Source organism: Podarcis vaucheri, assembly GCF_965113315.1.
Source record: "Podarcis vaucheri genome assembly, chromosome: 2".
Taxonomy (NCBI): domain Eukaryota; kingdom Metazoa; phylum Chordata; class Lepidosauria; order Squamata; family Lacertidae; genus Podarcis; species Podarcis vaucheri.
The window spans coordinates 90,827,695-90,846,332 of NC_138760.1; the positions used below are offsets into that span (position 1 = coordinate 90,827,695).

The following is an 18,638-nucleotide window of genomic DNA, read 5'->3' on the forward strand; positions in this document are numbered from 1 at the left end:
AGCAGAGGTTTTTTGAATCGGCAAATAAAATCGGGAAGCTACTCGCGTGGCAGTTGAGAAAGAGGAAAAAGCAAAATGTGATAAGTAAAATCATAATGGAAGATAATATCATAGAAGCCCCAGATGAAATAGAAAAAAGGTTCGTTCAGTTTTTTGGAAAGTTATATGAAAGAGGAACTGAAGATAGGATAGAAATTGAAAGATACTTGGAGCAGGAAAGAGGAAAATATATATCGGAAGAGGACAGAATACAATTAAATAAGGAAATTACTGTAAGTGAAGTGAAGGAAGCTATTAATAGGATGAAAAATGGAAAGGCCCCTGGGCCGGATGGTTTGCCCTCAAAATATTATAAAACACTAGAGGAACTCCTTGCTCCAGTACTTAGAGATGTTATCAATAACATCCTCCAGGGAGGGAAAATTCCCGGCTCCTGGAAGGAGGCATTCATAACCTTAGTTCCAAAATCAGAAATTGAGAAAACTGATATAAAAAATTATAGGCCAATCTCTTTGCTTAACAACGACTATAAGATCTTTGCCGATATAATGGCAAGTAGACTTAAGAAGCAATTAATGAAATACATCCATAAAGACCAAGCGGGATTCCTCCCTAATCGACACCAGAAAGATAATGTGCGTCATATATTAAACATCATTGAATATTTAGATACAAGGATAGATACCCCAGCCGCACTAATCTTTATAGACGCCGAGAAGGCTTTTGATAATGTTTCCTGGGAGTTTTTATTACTATGTTTGGAAAAGGCGGGTATAGAAGGCCCCTATTTGAGAGGAATCAAAGCAATTTACTCTGAACAACAGGCTATGCTGATTATAAACAACAGCCTAACTAAATCATTCAAGATTGGGAAAGGTACAAGGCAGGGCTGCCCTTTATCCCCCCTGCTCTTCATAATGGTTCTGGAAGTTATTGCAAATAGAATAAGAGACGCAGTGGGTGTGAAGGGGATAAGAATTGGAAAGAAAGAATTTAAGCTAAAGGCATATGCCGATGACCTAGTTCTATCCCTGGAAGAACCAGTGGACAGTGTAAGTAGGGTGATAGAATTATTAGAGGAATTCGGCAGACTGTCAGGATTTAGACTAAATAGAAAGAAAACAAAAATCTTAACAAAGAATTTGGCTGTTGAGGACAAAATTCAATTGGAACAAAGGACCGGTATAAAAATTGTGAATAAGGTAAAATATTTGGGAATTTGGCTGTCTCCAAAAAATATAAATTTGGTAGAAGATAATTATGATAAGATCTGGCAGGAAATAAAAAAAGATCTGGATATCTGGCAGAGGCTGAAGCTTTCATGGACGGGGAGGATGGCTGCGATTAAAATGTGCATCCTCCCAAGACTACTATTTTTGTTCCAAAATATCCCGATAATCAAAGGCACCACCCGTTTTAGGAATTGGCAAAGAATTATGACTAAATTCATTTGGCAGGGGAAGAGAGCCAGGATAAGGCTTAAATACCTGACAGATGCAAGAGAGAGGGGCGGATTCGCAGTACCGAATATAAGGCTATACTATGAGGCAGCTTGCTTAAGCTGGTTAAAGGAATGGGCCACCCTTAGAAACACTGATCTATTGGACCTGGAGGGTTTTGATATTAGGTTCGGGTGGCACGCCTATCTGTGGCAGGGGAAAGGTGAGATTCACAGAGGGTTTTCTAGTCACATAATTAGAGGTTCACTATTGGAGGTGTGGAATAGATATAAAAAACTGATCGAAGAAAGGACCCCTTGGTGGCTCTCCCCAGTGGATATTGTCAAAATAAAAAAACCGAACATGATGGGAGAAAGATGGACCTATGAGGATCTCTTAACTAAGACAGAAGAAGGTTGGAAGGTGAAGTCCTATGACGAGTTGAAAGATAAGATAAAAGAATGGTTTCACTTCCATCAGATTAATGCACTATGGAGTGAGCACAAGAAACAGGGGATGAGTGATAAAAAATCAAGATTTCAGATAGAAATCTTAGAGAGTAATGATAAACACCTCTCCAAATTATATAAACAATTATTGGAATGGGATACAAGAGAGGATTTGGTGAAGGGTGCGATGGTGAAGTGGGATAGAGACCTTGGATATAATATTGATTATAATAAATGGCAGACACTCTGGAGGAAGGGCATAAAATTTACAGCGTGTGTAACCCTCCGAGAAAATCTAGAGAAAATGATATACCGCTGGTATCTGACCCCAGTAAAGCTAGGAAAGATGTATAAAACGGTCGATAATAGTTGTTGGAGATGCAAGGAGAAGGTTGGGACCTTTTTCCACATGTGGTGGACCTGTGAGGCAGTGAAGGAATTCTGGGGAAAGATCTACGATGAACTGAAAAAAAATTTAAAATATAATTTCCCCAAGATACCTGAGTTGTTTCTTTTAGGTATGATTGGTGAGGAAATAAAAAAACCAGATCAAACCTTTTTCCAATATGCGACTGCTGCGGCGAGAATCCTAATTGCACAAAATTGGAAATCCCCCGACATGCCCACGATCGGAGAGTGGCAAGTGAAATTATATCAATACATAGAACTTGCGAGATTAACACAGAAATTAAGGCAAAACAATACTACGAAACTTAAAGATGAATGGAAAAATTTTTTAATTTATGTTGAGAACAATATGGGTATTAGTAATATAACAGCAGAAGATAATTAATACCGTCGATGTTAAATACTATTGTAAGCTCTACTGTAAATATTCTTTTATGATTGTGTATCCTGGACCAAGTTGAACGGAAGTCGGTCTCTTTTCTTTTTTTTTTTACTGTCTTTTTCTCTTTTGTTCTTTCCTTTTTTTTGTTGTCTTTTGTCTCTCCTTTTTCTTTTGAGGATTCGCCTTTTTGTAATTTTCTGTTTTCTGCTTTCCTTTTTCTCTTTTTTTTCTCTTTTCCCATATTTTTTAATGATATGTTTATATGTATCTGAAGTTTGACATGTAACGTGAATCTTTTTTCTAATAAAACTTTAATAAAAAATAAAAAAAAGAAGGAACTCCAGGTGGGCAGAGCTGTGGCAAAGGAAGGGCTAAGATCAAGGTAGACGTTTATGAGACAGATGCACCTGGTTAAGAGTGAGCATTTGTGACAGGGCACTTTCTTAACAACTGCTTTTGTTTTTTTTTATGTTGCAGAGAGACTAAAGGCTTTGTAAGCGGCAGAGAAACATGCTGTATTTTATTACAGGCTGTTCAATAGCTGCTTTTTATTTTATGGCTTATTAAGTGATTTAATTTACCCTGGGCCGTTTGCTAATCGCCTCCATGACTTGGCAGAGATTGTGCTATGCTGAGCATTCCCTGTTGCTCAGGCAATTGCAGCACCTCCCTCCCCCCCTGCACTTTGCCCAGCCTCCCCATCTTTCCTGGGGGAAGCTGTGTCTGAACTGGGGAGGCGACATCAGAGTTCTGAGCCAGAGTTAGGAGTAACTTCCCAGTGAATCCTGGTGAGGGTTAAAGCGAAAGGGTTTTCTTCAACTAACGTTTACTCAGAGCAGACCCATTGAAATAAATGACCACGAACTAACTTAGGTCTGTGTACTTTGATGGGTCTACTCTGAGTAAAGGTTAGTTGACTATTAGCCAGAGTTACAGCCAGAAGAGGGGCCTCTTTGAATGAGAAATTTCCAACACAGAGTCCAGCTCAGTCATTCTTCCATACAGATGCTGAACAATGGCACCCTATGCCTGCAGGGATGTTTGAAAATGGGCTCCTCTGCATGGGCCTCTTTGCAGGACATCACACTCAATTCATGAAATTCCCAGGGGTACTGTCCTTCTCTCCCCTGCCCCATGAATTTATTGTACAAGTGGAAAAATGAATGAATAGGGCTTATGGAGGGCAGGATGCAGAAACCACACCTACATCACCTTCTGGTTGGTTTTAAAAAGTAGCATGGGGGAAGGTTGTCCTTGACCCTCAAGCGAAAAGTCAGTATGGTGTAGTGGTTAAAGCACCCAGGACACTGGGATCCAAATAATCTCTCATCCATGAAGCTCACCTGGTGACCTTAGCGTCAGTCCATGTCTGCCACCTTGAGCTCTGCTTTGGGTGGGGTTGCACTCCATCTGAAACAGTTGGTAAGCACTATGTGGTACTCCTAGATCCAGCCTCACCATTCGAGGCTCAGGTGACCTTGGCAGCATGGAGTATCTTTTACCAGCTTCTGTCAGCTGTGGCCGTTCTGGACCAGGATTGTCTAGGCACAATGATCTAGTCTATGGTAACCTCCCAGCTAGATTAGAGCATTGCATTATGAGCTGCTCAGAAGCTTCAGGGTTCAGCTGCCAAAAATGTGATCAGTACACCTAGGTTCACTCATATTGCACCCATTTTAAAAGAATTTCACAGGCTGCCTGTTGTGCTTCTAGCCCCAATATCAGCGGCTGGTACTTACCTTTAAAGCCCTAACAGATTGGAACCCAGATCCTTCAAGGAGTGCCTCTTTCCTTACCAGTCTGCCTGTGACTTAAGAACTTCTACTGAAGCCCTTCTCCAGTTGCTATCTCCATTTGAAATGTGTAATTCAACCAGAAGGGAAAAGATTTCCCTGCAGTGGCACCCTGGCTTTGGCTCCACCCACTTCCAGTGGTTCTTCTGGTGCCAGGCTAAAATATTTGCATTGTCTTTGATTCAGCCTGCATAATTGCTGTCTTTTAGCATTTTTATAATTGTATAAAAATGCACTCACATAGACACATGATTGTTGCACACCAGCTTTGGAATCTGAACTTGGTGAAGAGAAGTCAGTAAACATTTTAATAAATTACCAGTACACACGTGTGTGTGTGTGTGTGTGTGTGTGTGTGTGAGAGAGAGAGAGAGAGAGAGAGAGAGAGAGATGGAAGAACAAAGACATCTGTTTTGTTATGGTTACAATGCTAGGAAGTCACCACTGTGCTTGGATTTTCAGCAGATAGTCATCAGCTTGATACACAAGGAAACACCTCTGTGTGTGGTCACCACATGTGAAGAACTGCATGTGATTTTCATGCAGCCTTTCAGCACAGAGGCACTTTCCATGTCAGAAATGTGTAAATGTTTGAAATTGTTAGGCTGCAGGCCCAAATTGCCCTATCCCAGAGGTGGGGAACCTGAGAACCTCCAGCTGATGCTGGATTACAACTCGCATCATGCCAAAGTATTGACCATGGTGGCTGGGGCTGATGGGAGTTGGAGTTTGACAACATCTGGAAAGATCACAGATTCCTCATCCCTGCATTATCCCAATGGTGGAATGAGTCATCCTTAGGGAATCAGGCTTTTAAAAACATTGAGGACAGCCGCCGACACCCCTTGTGGTCAGCAAGGGACTTGAGAATCTAGTGGTTACAGACAGTCCAGCTGCAGAGTAGTACTTTGGCCACATCATATTGGCATGGATCAGTACTAGGCACAGAATTGCACATTATATCCATGAGTCTCCCCCTCTCTCGTTAGATTCATTTATCCAACACACACACACACACACACACACACACACACACACACACACACACACACACTTACCTGCAGCGGGTGAGGCTTCATTTTGAAGCAGAAGAGCGAAGGGATGGGGGAAAATTTCTGAACTGTTTTCCCTTGAGCCATTTTTTTTCTTTTTTGGCTGGGAATTGCTCATGCACACAGTGAAAAGATACAGGTACCACTCGGTTGGCACAAAAGGAAGCGTTTGGCTCTCAGCTGTTATTGCAGGTGTCGTGCTGACTCCAAAAGCCTGCCTTTGCATGGTAATGTTTTCAGCAATGAGTTTGCATTTACAAGGTACCAGGAATATCAGGCATGCTGAGGGTAGGTAGGGATAGTGGAGGGGGCTTCACCTAACATAAACCGCCTGATGTAATTACAGGAGCACTGGGGGGGGGGGGTCTCTTGCAAAGAAAGTGGGCAAATAAATGCCAGGGGACAGTTAGGTCAGCATGACCAGCTGCTTGTAGTAAGCTGGCTAGCTAGGTTGGTGCTTCTTTCTGTCTTTCCTGCTCTGAGATCATTCACAGGCCAATTAGTCTTGTCTTCAGGTCTACATGTTGCCATTTCAATGTCAGATTTTGTAATCTGCCAAATAATTTGGGTTCACCTTTTAAAAAAAAGAGTCCTCAGAGATGTAGAGATATCTCTAAGATATATCTTAAATCTTAAATTCGCTCTCCTGTGGGATTATTTATATATAAATACCTTTTCACTGGTCTTTCTTCACTCACATTCCCACCTTCTCACACAAAGCCAGCCCAGGGGACTCTCAAACGGAGGATTACTGCCTCTTTTGATGTTATTCTAAACGATAAAAAAAATTAAATTTAACCATTTTGCAGCTAAGCATTTTGCAGCTAGCATAGCTTCCCAGAATTTGATGCCCTCCAGATGTTTTGCACTAAGAAATCTCTGGTGGGATTTGTAGTTCAAAACATCTGGCGGGTACCAGGTTGCTCTACTAACATGAGACTATTGGGGGGTGGGGGAAAGCTGTAGGAGAGATGGGCTAATTGGGGCAAAGGGGGGAAAGGAGAATAAATTGTATGAGATGAACTTAGGTAGCTGTTTAAAACAACAACAACACTCAGAGCTACCAAGGTGGCCTATGAATATATGTGATGAACATATCTGAAGGATAAAGAAAGCATCAAAATATATGGGGTGGCTGGTAGTACTAACTTGTTTTTTGTTGTTGTTGTTGTTCTGCTGTCAAGCTAACTGGACCAAGTTTATTGTGGAAAATGCTGCTCAGGTGACACCTCTTTGGGATCCAGACAGCTTCTCTGTGAGAGAGGGAGGGAGGGAGAAAGAGGGAGAGAGAAGGAGATAGACAGTGCCAGCAGCTTTTCAAACCAAAGTGACTCAGATACTGCTTTTTTTTCTTCTTCCTCATGATGCTTTTACAGGAATTAAAAACCTCTAATCAATTCAGAACAGAAGCTTTTTCTCTCCCTTGGAATAAATTCTCATTCTGTTCCCCGCACAACGCACTAAAAACCCAGGGCACTGGCTGCCTGTCAATGCAGCAGCAACTGGAGCCTTTTCTTCTGTCCCAACATTTCGTACTTCTATTGCGCCTTTTATCTCTCCCTGGCTCTTGCATGTGGAGTTATCTATAAGTTATTTAATCAAGCTTTACATTGCAGATCTCAGTGAATTATTACACAGCAGTGGTTTTAAATTGGCCTGACTAGAGGCGAGTTAACAATTTTTGAGACCTTGGGCATGAAAAACCTGGGGATATATAAAGAAGATTTAAATCTTTCAGGGAAGCTCACTGGGAGGAACTTGGGAGAATCCATCACCTGAACCAACAAAACAAACAGTATCACCTCCTTTACTTTTTTATTTCAAATCAGTGGATTGGTGAGCTGTTCTTTTGACATTTTTAGACCTATGATGTCTTAAAATAAAAGGTAACCTTTATGTGATAAGATGTGAACCTCAAGTAGGTGTCAGCACTTGAAATAATGGATACCTTATGATGTTAGCAGAGGGCAATGAAAACACCAATCTAATATTTTGACCCTTTCAGCTATCCTTGTTAGCAGAAGAGTGAGTTTTTCCTTTTAAAAACTGTGTTGCTTTTGTGGCCAGAGCTGCCTAAGACAGAGTTGTTTTTCCATGTTGCACCAGGGCAAGGCACTCAAGAAAAGTCAAATGTTCTAAACGGAAAGCCCTCCTCAAACACTAGCTGTATCAATGCTTTATAAAACTGTTAATATGTTATTTAAATGTCAGTTCTTTATTAAGTGTGTAGATTTTTTGAGGTTTAATAACCATGTAATTGATGGCATCTATTCCACTGCTAAACCTTGGCAAATATGTTTCCATAATTAGTTGGTATTTATTTAACATCCCATTAAATTTAATGATTTTGATTAATAGGTACATAGGGGCTTTATTTTTAATGTCAATATGAATTCCTAAAGATGATTCCTGATAGCCTGCGCTCAGGAAGCTTAATTGCCTAGGAAGCTATCGAGAGCAGAGGTCAGGCAGTAAAGCCAAACTAGCTATACATCCAACTGGTGCTTGGATGGAGAGACATTCTAGGATCTCCTGCCTCTTGAAGAAAGAGCAGGTGTGCATAATTCAGTGGGCAATGATATTTGCTTTGACATGAGCTCCATTTAGCTCTTCCCCTGAGCGCACCGTTTATAAGGTGTGGACTGCTAAATGTTTTACCAGGCTTCTAAAATGTTAACCTTAATAGCATTGCAATGCAATAAATGTAGTAATGATATTTATATGGTTTCCCCTCCTCTATATTGTAGTTGTGTAGTTAATGTTCCAGGCCACAGTCCAGTTAAAGTTAAGCGCTGCTAATCCCCGCTGATTTCAGAAAGATGTCTGAGGAGAAATCCTGTAAGAATATGAGAAATCTTTTGAAATAGGCCGAAGGCTCATCTGGTTCGGCATTCTGTCCTCACAGTGGCCAACCAGATGCCTGTGAAAAGCCCACAGTCAGGTAGAACATGTGGGATGATGAGCAACTGCTCACTTGTAAGGGGCTCATCATGCTTGGAACTCTTGCACTCAACTGGTGGATGTCAGGGCAAGACGTGACATCAACAGCGCGAGTCCACCCTCCAAGTGGATAACTATCCACTTCCATAAGTGTGAGGGCAACTGTGCCCAGAAGTGGGAAGAGGGAAGTCAAGACTCAAGAAAGCAAACCTTAGAAATGATTTAGAATGAGAGCCAGTGTGGTGTAGTGGTTAAGAGTGGCAGTCTCGTAATCTGGGGAACCGGGTTTGCGTCCCCGCTCCTCCACATGCAGCTGCTGGGTGACCTTGGGCCAGTCACACTTCTCTGAAGTCTCTCAGCCCCACTCACCTCACAGAGTGTTTGTTGTGGGGGAGGAAGGGAAAGGAGAATGTTAGCCGCTTTGAGACTCCTTAAAGGGAGTGAAAGGCGGGATATCAAATCCAAACTCTTCTTCAAAAGAAGAAGAAGAAGAAGAAGAAGAAGAAGAAGAAGAAGAAGAAGAAGAAATGATTTAGAATACAGTTGTACCTTGGATCCTTCGTGAGTCGAATGGTTTGGCTCCCGAACGCCGCAAACCCAGAAGTGAGTGTTTCAGTTTGCGAACATTCTTTGGAACCTGAACGTCCAACACGACTTCTGCGGCTTCTGATTGGCTGCAGCAGCTTCCTGCAGCCCATCAGAAGCTGTACTTCAGTTTCCAAATGTTTTAGAAGTTGAACAAACTTCCGGAATGGATTCCGTTCGACTTCTGAGGCACCACTGTACTAAGAAGCTATCCTTTTATTGTACGTTTTTGCCTACATATATAGTGAAGAAATTAATCACTTTTGAGAACCTCTCAACAGAATTTCAGAGCCAGGTATTAGCTTTCTCTGGGAAATTTAGCCCTTAGATTGTATTATTATTATTATTATTATTATTATTATTATTATTATTAGCCCAATACCTACACTGACTGGATGGAATTGTCCAAGGTTGGCTTTCCCAACTCTGTAGAGGTCCTGCATGTGCTGGTTCTGCTGAGTTACTACAGCCCTTCCCCATGCTCTGATGAACCTGGGTTGCTTCCCCACTACCTCTACCCACAGCTACAAGGGAAACATTTGAGTGTGATTTGTCCCCCACATCCTTAAAACCATTCATCATTTATGTAACAGCCACATGTTTTATGATTTGGTTAAAAAGAGGGGGGTTAATAGGTTAGGGGGCAGTAATGAGAGACGTACCTTGTATTTTGAATGCATGCATGATGGGGGTGACACACAAAATGGGGCGCAAGGCAACGAGGTGATGAGTAAAGTACCGTAGTTTTGCAAAGTTGCCTCTGCTTTAATGGACTTATTGATCTTGTGTGTGTCAGGACATAATTTAGAATCAATCCTCCAGAACCAATTAAAGGTCCTTCTAACAAAGTAAAATCCTAGTTTTATTAAGGTTTCCACCCCCCCCCACAAGAATCTCTCTATGTATACAGAGTATCCCAAATGAAGCACTGCCTACATCTGACCCTCTAATCTCTGGTGTCTGTTCTATGGCTCTAGATACAGAGGTTTGATGAGCTAGCAGCAATGGGGTTCAGCAATATTGGGCCACTTCTTATACTCTACCTTACCAGTCACTCTGGATGATGGTTCTGCAGCCAAGACTGAGAAGCCTGGACATCAAGAGATGACAGTTATGCCCACAGCAGTGAGGCCAAGAGGGAGGTCCTTTCATCTGGGCAGCCCAGGACCTCCATACACACTGCTCAGACTTGCACCCTGGGGAAGTCACTTTAGTGCTGTCAGTGCAGTGGTTTGACTTCATTCCCAGAAACTTTATGAATGGCCTTTTCCCAACTAACTGGAGATATGATGAAATAATTCCATTCAATAGAAAACCTTTAAATCTAGTGAATCATCCTTTAAACTGAGGTTGGGAAACCTTCATCTCTCCAGATGTCATTGGATTGTGACTGCCACCATCCCTTACCTTGGTCCATGCTGACTTGAAGTTGGAGTCCAACAACATCTGGAGAGCCGCAGGTTCCCCCTCCCTGCTTTACACCAGCTGGAACAATCTTCTAATTCTCTTGCGACCTGTAAACCCTCACTATTAATAACTGAAGCCAAGGGCGAAATTTCTGGTGCTGTGAAGTATTTATGCTTCTCTCATATTTTAACCAATAAATCGCTGATTTCTTTTCTTTGTACTTTTCTTTGTTCTTGTTTAGTAGACCAAATCCAATCTGCTAATGGGACATCAACTCCCATCTGTTAAGTCAGCCAAGCTGCCAGAATAACTTGACTGGCTTTGGGTACTAAGCACCTAGGCTGGGGATGGTATCATTTGCTGTTCTGCCTCAGGCAGCAAAATGTCTTTGGCTGGCCCTGTCTTGTATGAATACAGTCCATGCTTATCCATCTCACTGGCATACATTGTTTCACTCCAATACCAGTTAAGCCAGTGTGGTCTAGTAGCACTGTAATTTGCCCAGGTTCAACCAGTCACTTTGTATTCTTGGAGTGGCCTTGGACAAATGACTACCTCTATCCTATAGTTCTGATATTGGGAAAGATGGAGGGCACAAGGAGAAGGGAACGACAGAGGACGAGATGGTTGGACAGTGTTCACAAAGCTACAAACATGAGTCTGACCAAACTGCGGGAGGCAGTGGAAGACAGGAGTGCCTGGCGTGCTCTGGTCCATGGGGTCACGAAGAGTCAAACACGACTAAACGACTAAACAACAACAAGCAACCTAAGGCCCGGGGGCCAGATGCAGCCCAATCGCCTTCTCAATCAGGCCCACGGGAATCAGCGTGTTTTTACATGAGTAGAATGTGTCCTCTTATTTAAAATGCACCTTTGGGTTATTTGTGGGTCATAGGAATTCGTTCATATTTCCCCCCCCCCAAATATAGTCCGGCCCCCCACATGGTCTCATGGACGGTGGACCGGACAACAGCTGGAAAAGGTTGCTGACCCTTGCTATAGTTGTTCCATAGGAGTAAATGTAGTAGCTTATTGAAATCTAAGTTTTTGATTGTACAATACTTGGGGACCAATATGAGCTCAAGGTCATCTCTACATTAGGATGTGTACATGGGAGCAGATGGCTTCTGGATTTTTGATAACACAGTACGGATATCAATGGAAATGCTATTGTGCTATGTCAACTGAAGAGACAATCATCTTTTGTTTTGCTTGATTGCTTGCTAATGAGCACAGAAAATCAGCTTATGTTTCTACAACTAACAGAAGATCACTTCTTTGCTCAATCGCTTTTGATGGCTAAATTATGTTGTTTGAATGAACATAGATCAGGGATGGCTAGCCTATGGTCCTCCAGATGTTGTTGGAATACAACTCCCATCAGCCCCAACCAACATAGCAAATAGTCATGGTATGATGAAAGTTGGAGCCCAACACAATCTGGCCACAGGTTCCTCGTGTGGTGTGCTGGTGGTTGGTGGCCGCTGCCACCTATGACACACCTCACAATCATGAATGGGAGGAGGCTGGAGAGAAAGCAGTTGGGAGTTGCAGTGTGGAGACGGAAGTCTGCATTTTGCTTCTGTCTAGGAAAAAGAGCTTGAAGGTGGTTCCTCAGTGACTGTACTGATGCTGATTTACAGAGCAACACAGTCTGTCTGAGTACTTATCTCCTTCCCTATGCTCAACATGTATGCATTTGAACATAAACTGATGTAACATAAGCACCCAAAGTCAAAGCACCCTGCAGCTGCCCCTGAAACTCTGGAAGTGAGGAGCCACAGCCATGAAACGATACCAAAGGAGCTTCAGATCTATGCACTTGGAAAGCACAAGCACTCTGCACACCCAAAAGGTCACAGACTCCAGTGTGTACAGAATCAGTCATTAGTCTTTATAAGCAAAAAGGACAAAGAGTGCTGCTAGAGTTTAACTACGGCATGAGCATGTTGAGGCAGCAGCCTATTTTCTCTTGTGCACAAATCTTCCTCGCTCTCTTCAGTCATTCCTCAGACTTAACCATCCGCATGATTTCCGTCATGCTCCATTCCATGTTTTTGAGCAAGCAGAGCTATTTTGCATTCCCCTCACTCAAGCCATTTTCCATTCAGTTCCACTCTTCCAGCCTCAGTGAATTCTTTGCTGTGATCCTGTAGTGATGTCAAAACACTGCATTTTACAACATCACAGGCAGACGTCAGCACTGCATGGTGCCAAGCAATTTCCTGGAAAAGTGTGTGCGCGTGTGCTCGTGTCTCTGTATGTGTGTCTTTGCCGCATTAACTGACTGGCAGGCTCCTGATAGCCTTGCTTGAATCCAGTGTCTGATGAGAAGGGAGATGGTGCTACCTGGTTCCTGGGGCTGTTTCCAAGCCATCTCCACTTCTGACATCCGAAATGTAGCACTTATCCCAGAAATGGGTAATTGCTTAACATTAACGTGCTGTCACTGACAAATAATCCTGCTTAGAGTTGCCAGATCAAAGCTGCACAATAGCATGCCCTCCAATATTTGTCAAATGAAAATTGATAGATTTGGTTTGTATTAAACAAGAGGATGTGTGGAATAAAGAGCGGGAAGAATAAGAAAGCTGCTGTCAGAAAGGTCAATCCCACTGGGTGATTTTGGACACTTTTATCAACACAATGCTAATTTCCTCGACACCGATAATTTTATTAAATTAGATATTGGTACCGAAGCAAGAAAACTTGTATTTTAAGCAATCAGACAAGTACTTTTGGATTATCTTTCCAGTATTTGCTGCAGATTCAATCCACATTGCATGCAGGGTGAGACAGCAATTGCTGCATGTATGAATCAGCACTGAAAGATAGAAGAAGTACAATGGAGAAGGGATGATTTGTCTTATTCAGAACTAAAACTCTGCCTGAGACCCTGGAAAGCCAGCGCCTGTCAATCAGAGTAGAGTAGCCAATGCTGTGCTAGATGGGCGAACAGCCTGGCTTGGTATAAGGCACATTCCTTGTGTACCCTGCATATTCCCCTTCCCATTAATTGTAGCCCCATCTCTTGTTCTTTTGAAATACCCTCCTCCGATAGGCAATAAAGAGATACAGTTTGAGCAAGTGATGCCTCTAGCATCAGCCCTTGCTCTGGCATTGTTCCAGTCCCCTTAAGAATCCTGGAAAGCCCACAGAGGGGAAAGAGCAGCGGGCTTGAAGGCAGCAATACATTTCAAATGTTTGCCTAGTCCCATTATCCTTTTTGAGTGGGGGGGAGGGAGGCTGGGTTGTAGTAAGTTAAAGGAAGCATCTGTGATTAATTGTCCAGATGCAGAAAGAGTTACCATATGCCTGTCTGCTAAGCGCCCTACATCAAACACCGTGGCTTATCTCTCTCGCTCTCTGTCGGTGGATGACTTGTGTCTCTGATGTATGACAGTGACAGACCTCTGCATTGTTTATTTTAAGAAACAATTGCCAGCTCCCATGGTGTGGCGTCTCTAGTGAGAGGAGGAGGTGAGCAGGGGGGTGGGGGAAATAATGGAGGTGCTGTAATTAATAATTGGTAAATCATGGGCTGATTGTGGTCATTCATTATTAAACATTGCATTCACACAAGCATGGAATGTACTTGCCATCTTTAAGGCTGCTGTAAATGGAACAGTCTGGAAATGGGGATGAGAACTGTGCTTAAAGATGTTATTTAGAGAGAAGACTGTGGCTTATAGTCCTGTGGCAACAACAAAACTAAAGTGTGTGGTGTGTATGTGTGCAAAAGTATTGTGCTGATATGCGGGTAGGCAGTATAGTGTTGATACATTGGGCAGCTGAGGACAGCTTCCAGCACCATCTTTTCAAGTAGAGGGTGTGCATCGGATCTGGACAAATCCCAAGTCAAATTGGGATGGTTCAGAAGGATTTCTGATACATTTGAGCTGAAGTGGGATGCCTCCAGTCTTTCCATATGAGGGGGTCTCCAAAGCGGTTCAAGGCAATTCTGCACTTGCCATGTATCTGCCAAAGTGGAAACTGTCATGGACTGGCTGGGTGCAGAGGAGTGGTGGGAGGCACCAGCTGGGAACCCCCAAGGGAAGAAGGCTCAGAGCCAGAGGATGGGTGGTGGGACGATGATACATGCTTAGAGGGAGAAGAGGGACCAGACTGGGAGGAGGAGGTGTTGAAAGCTGAAGAGGCAACAGGGTTTAGTGAGCAGCAAGAGGCTGTGCCAGAGCAGTGCAGACTCTGAGGCTGAAGCGGAGGCTGGAGAGGAAGGGGGGCAAGAGGCAGAGATGAGGCAGGCTGCTGAAGAAGCCAGCGAGTCTCTCCTTCCTTCTGTGACCAGCTCCCCTCTCCCCTGGATTCCCAGAACACACAGATAAATTAAGAGGGTGGAGCAACGAGAGACAAGACAAGGGAATCTTAGGCTGCTGGAGAGGAGCCTTAGAGCTGACACTGGTGTTTTTTATTGCTGACCTAGTCCTGACTCCAGCTCCTGACAAAAACATTTGTCCTGCAGATTGTCATATTAGAAAAACACCAATGGAAGTCAATTGGAAATGAGACCTCAAGAAAATTAAGAGAGGATGGGTGTATGAACAAGGTCTGCAATTTGACTCTATTTATTTGTGTGGATGATGGTTGAGTTACGTGTGTTGGTGTAGTTCAGGGTTAAGGAACAGCCAAAGTATTTAATACAGATTATGGCCTATTTCCCCTTTTGTTAAATTCTCTTGTAAATGTGAAGTGAAATGCAATTTATTTATGCTAAGCAGCCATTGTTATTCAAACACAATAAAATCAAGTCTGTGGTCTTCAGATTTCAGCTACCCTCAACATCAGGCAAGTGGAAGTGTCATTACTGACACAGAGAGGGAAATAAGTATTTCGGGCCGGGGTATAGAACTGCTGTTAACAGCCTTTTTATTCTTATTCTTTCCCCCCCCCCCCCAATTATATATTTGCTGCTTTCCACTGCTAATAATAATCATTTGGATTGTGAAAAGATTTGCAGCATTTTTCTTTCTATTTGTTTCATACTAACTGATCACCCTCATGGCCCTACATAAATAATAATAACCGTATTAGTACATATGGTGTTTGCTTTGCCTTCTAAACACTTTGCAAATATTCCCTGACTGCTAATCCTTTGCATACCTTCTGTGAGCCAAGCATTATCTCCACTGCAGGATAAAATGAAGAGCAGGGCACTCTCAAATGGCATCCTGGGTGGGCCTCAGTAAATCAAGATATATTTTTTCCGAGATTTCCTAAAACAAATCATGTAGCTGACAGCACATTTTATTGGTCAAAAATAGAAGGGACAAGATTCAGAGAGCCATGGAAGCGAAACCCCAATGCAGCCTTAAGATCTATTTCTGAGAAATATCCCCCCCCCCCCCGAGAAATAAATCTCATTGAATAAAACTGGTTTACTTCCTAGTAAGTGTGTTCAGAATCCTGCACAGGATTGTTCTGTTGGTTCTCAGCATTGTTGATTAGATCAACAAGCAGGCGAGAAGACATTTGCTCACACAATATATAAGGAAAGCACAGGAAATCAATTCTTCTTCAGATATTTAAAATAATTTGTGAGGAGCAAGGCTCAGACCAGGTAGAGAGCATGCACACAGTGACCCCACCTCGTCTTCTCCTGATCTTTCTCCTCCGACATCTCCATGTGCTGCAATCCTGTATACTCAGAAGTAAATCCCATTGAATTAAATGGGGCTTACTCTTAAGAAAGTGGGGCTAGGGTTACAACATTATTTATGCATTCATTATGTTTATACTCCACCCTTCTTCCATGGAGCATGGCCTTCATTTTACCATCACATCAACCCCATGAGACCAGATGGGTTGAAAGAAGAGAGTGCCTAGGCCGAGGTCACCTGATGACCTGGGGCTCATCCACACTTCTGCTTAGATACAGACCTGTGCCTGAAAAGCATGGCACAAGTGTGGATAAGCCCTAAGTCAAATTCTAGCTCTTTAATTTGTGCTTGTTGCCTTCCCAGAGCCATTGATTGATTAAGGTAGGAAGTATAAAAACATGACCTAAGATCTTAAGACTCTCCTTGGATCAAACCAACAGCTTCTCTTATCCAAGTGTGGATAAGCCCTAAGTCAGTGGCGTAGCGTGGGTTGTCAGCACCCAGGGCAAGGCAAGTAATTTGCGCCCCCTAACCCGTGTATTTGCGCACCCTAACCCTAACCCCCAGATGTTGCGCCCGGTGCAGCCGGCCCCCCCTGCACCCCCCACGCTACGCCACTGCCCTGTCAAATTCTAGCTCTTTAATTTGTGCTTGTTGCCTTCCCAGAGCCATTGATTGATTAAGGTAGGAAGTATAAAAACATGACCTAAGATCTTAAGACTCTCCTTGGATCAAACCAACAGCTTCTCTTGTCTAGCTCCTTGTTTTCCTCAGCGGCATATCAGATGCCTATAGGAAGCCTTTCTGCAAGGGATCATTTTTATTCATTTGTTTATTATACAAGTATATATACTGCTTAACATGAAAAAAAAATCAAAGTGGTGTATAACGCAAGAATACAGTAAAGCACAATATAAAAATTCAGAATAAAATGAAAGGATGTGGATCAGTGGGACACGCCTATTCAGCTGCGGTCACACTTCAGGGGGAGGCTGAATGAATCCTTTTTAATTAGATATGCTGGGGATTGAGCCAAGGACCTTCTGCATGCAACGCATGTGTTCTTCCCCTGAGCCATGGCTTTCTTCCCTCATGGACATGGTTCTTCTTCTTAGGTACTTCCCAACCTCTTATTATTGGCCCAGAAGAAAGGGCTTGAGATGGAGACTCCAACAGGGACTCCAACATTTCCTTTCCCTGTTTCAAGGGAAAGTTACAGAGAAGGGACATGTCTCAGGTTACGGCACTGATTCCTCAAGTCATTCCTGTCAGCAGCAGTACCTCCTCTCTCTGAGCTGGCAATCTCCCAAGTCCTGTGCTCCCGTGTTGGGAAGTCGGAACGTGGGAAGCTGCCCTGATTACGTGGCCTGTTCACAGCTGCTGGAGCCGACGGCGGCAAGACGGCATCATTCCTGGGCCTTGCCTGTCACTGGTCATGCTTTCCCTTCTGGTGCTGCCAATGATTCGCGTGGAGATTTTGTGTTCCGTAACAGCCTAACACAAGGAAATTGTCTGAAGTAATGGTTTTTATATTTTAATGTAGTATTTGTCATATCTTTTATTGGAATGAAATTAAGATGAAATTAGAAATGAAAATAACTTTAATTACGAATGGCATGATTCAGTCTGTTGTAAATCCCCTGGCATAATATTGTGCCATAAAAGTGCTATTTTCTGATAACTATTATTAAAATTAATGTGCTTCAAGTGCTAATACTGCAGGCTTGCATTGTCTCACAAAATCTCTCACTAAGGTGCTTAAGGATGCTGGGGGCATGTTGTGCATTCTGCCAGTCACTTCTGCAGCTTTGTACAAGTAGGTTTCAGGAGGCTGGTATAATAACACCAGCAATATATATAGCTCTTTAAATGGGCATAGGGCATTGCAAAAGTCCTTGTGTCTTCCCTCAAATATTCCTGAGAGGTAGATCACTCCCATTCCCATTTTAAGGATGTCCAGCTGAGGCTGAGAGATAATCACTTGCCCAAATCCACATAATGCATTCATTCTGGAGATGGAACATAAATCACTATGTCCCTTTTCTCAAGTAGTTATCTGTCTCCAGGTCCACACCTGCTGTCAAAGAGATTACTTCAATAGTCACCGATGTCATTGGATTGTAGCTCTCTGTCATTTTATGTGTTTATTTAACAACTGAGAAACTGAGGCATGCATTTGCACATTATTTGTCTGGTCCCATTTCAATTCTGGCTTCAGGTCTAGGTCTGGGACTCCAACAGCCTTGGTCAGCCTGATGAATGGTGTATGCCAAAAGAAGAACATGGGGGGACAGCAACATTGTTCATTCTTGTTAGCCATTTAGTGGCTTGGAATACCAGTAACCAGATCATCCTTCTGGATAGGGTATCTGGGATGTTGCATTCCTGTGAGTCCACTTCGATCTTGAAGGCCATTTCTGGAAAGTGATGCCAGGAGCTTATCACTCTGCCTTATGGAAGACGTCCTATGAGTTCTATTTTGTCCTCTGTGCTATTTAACACCTATGTGAAACTACTGAATGATATCATCTGGAGATTTGGAATGAGGCGTTGACAATATGAGGAT

At 42.9% G+C, this 18,638-nt stretch overlaps 1 long non-coding RNA gene across 1 annotated transcript in view; it reads left to right on the forward strand.

Moving 5' to 3' along the window:
• LOC309525505 overlaps nucleotides 1–16,493 on the forward strand; it is a 66,934-nt gene extending 50,441 nt beyond the window's left edge. Inside the window, exon 3 of the long non-coding RNA XR_014216360.1 lies at nucleotides 14,938–16,493. This is a non-coding gene — a long non-coding RNA (uncharacterized lncRNA). The remainder of the gene's footprint in view (nucleotides 1–14,937) is intronic.
• Nucleotides 16,494–18,638: the final 2,145 nt, after the last annotated feature.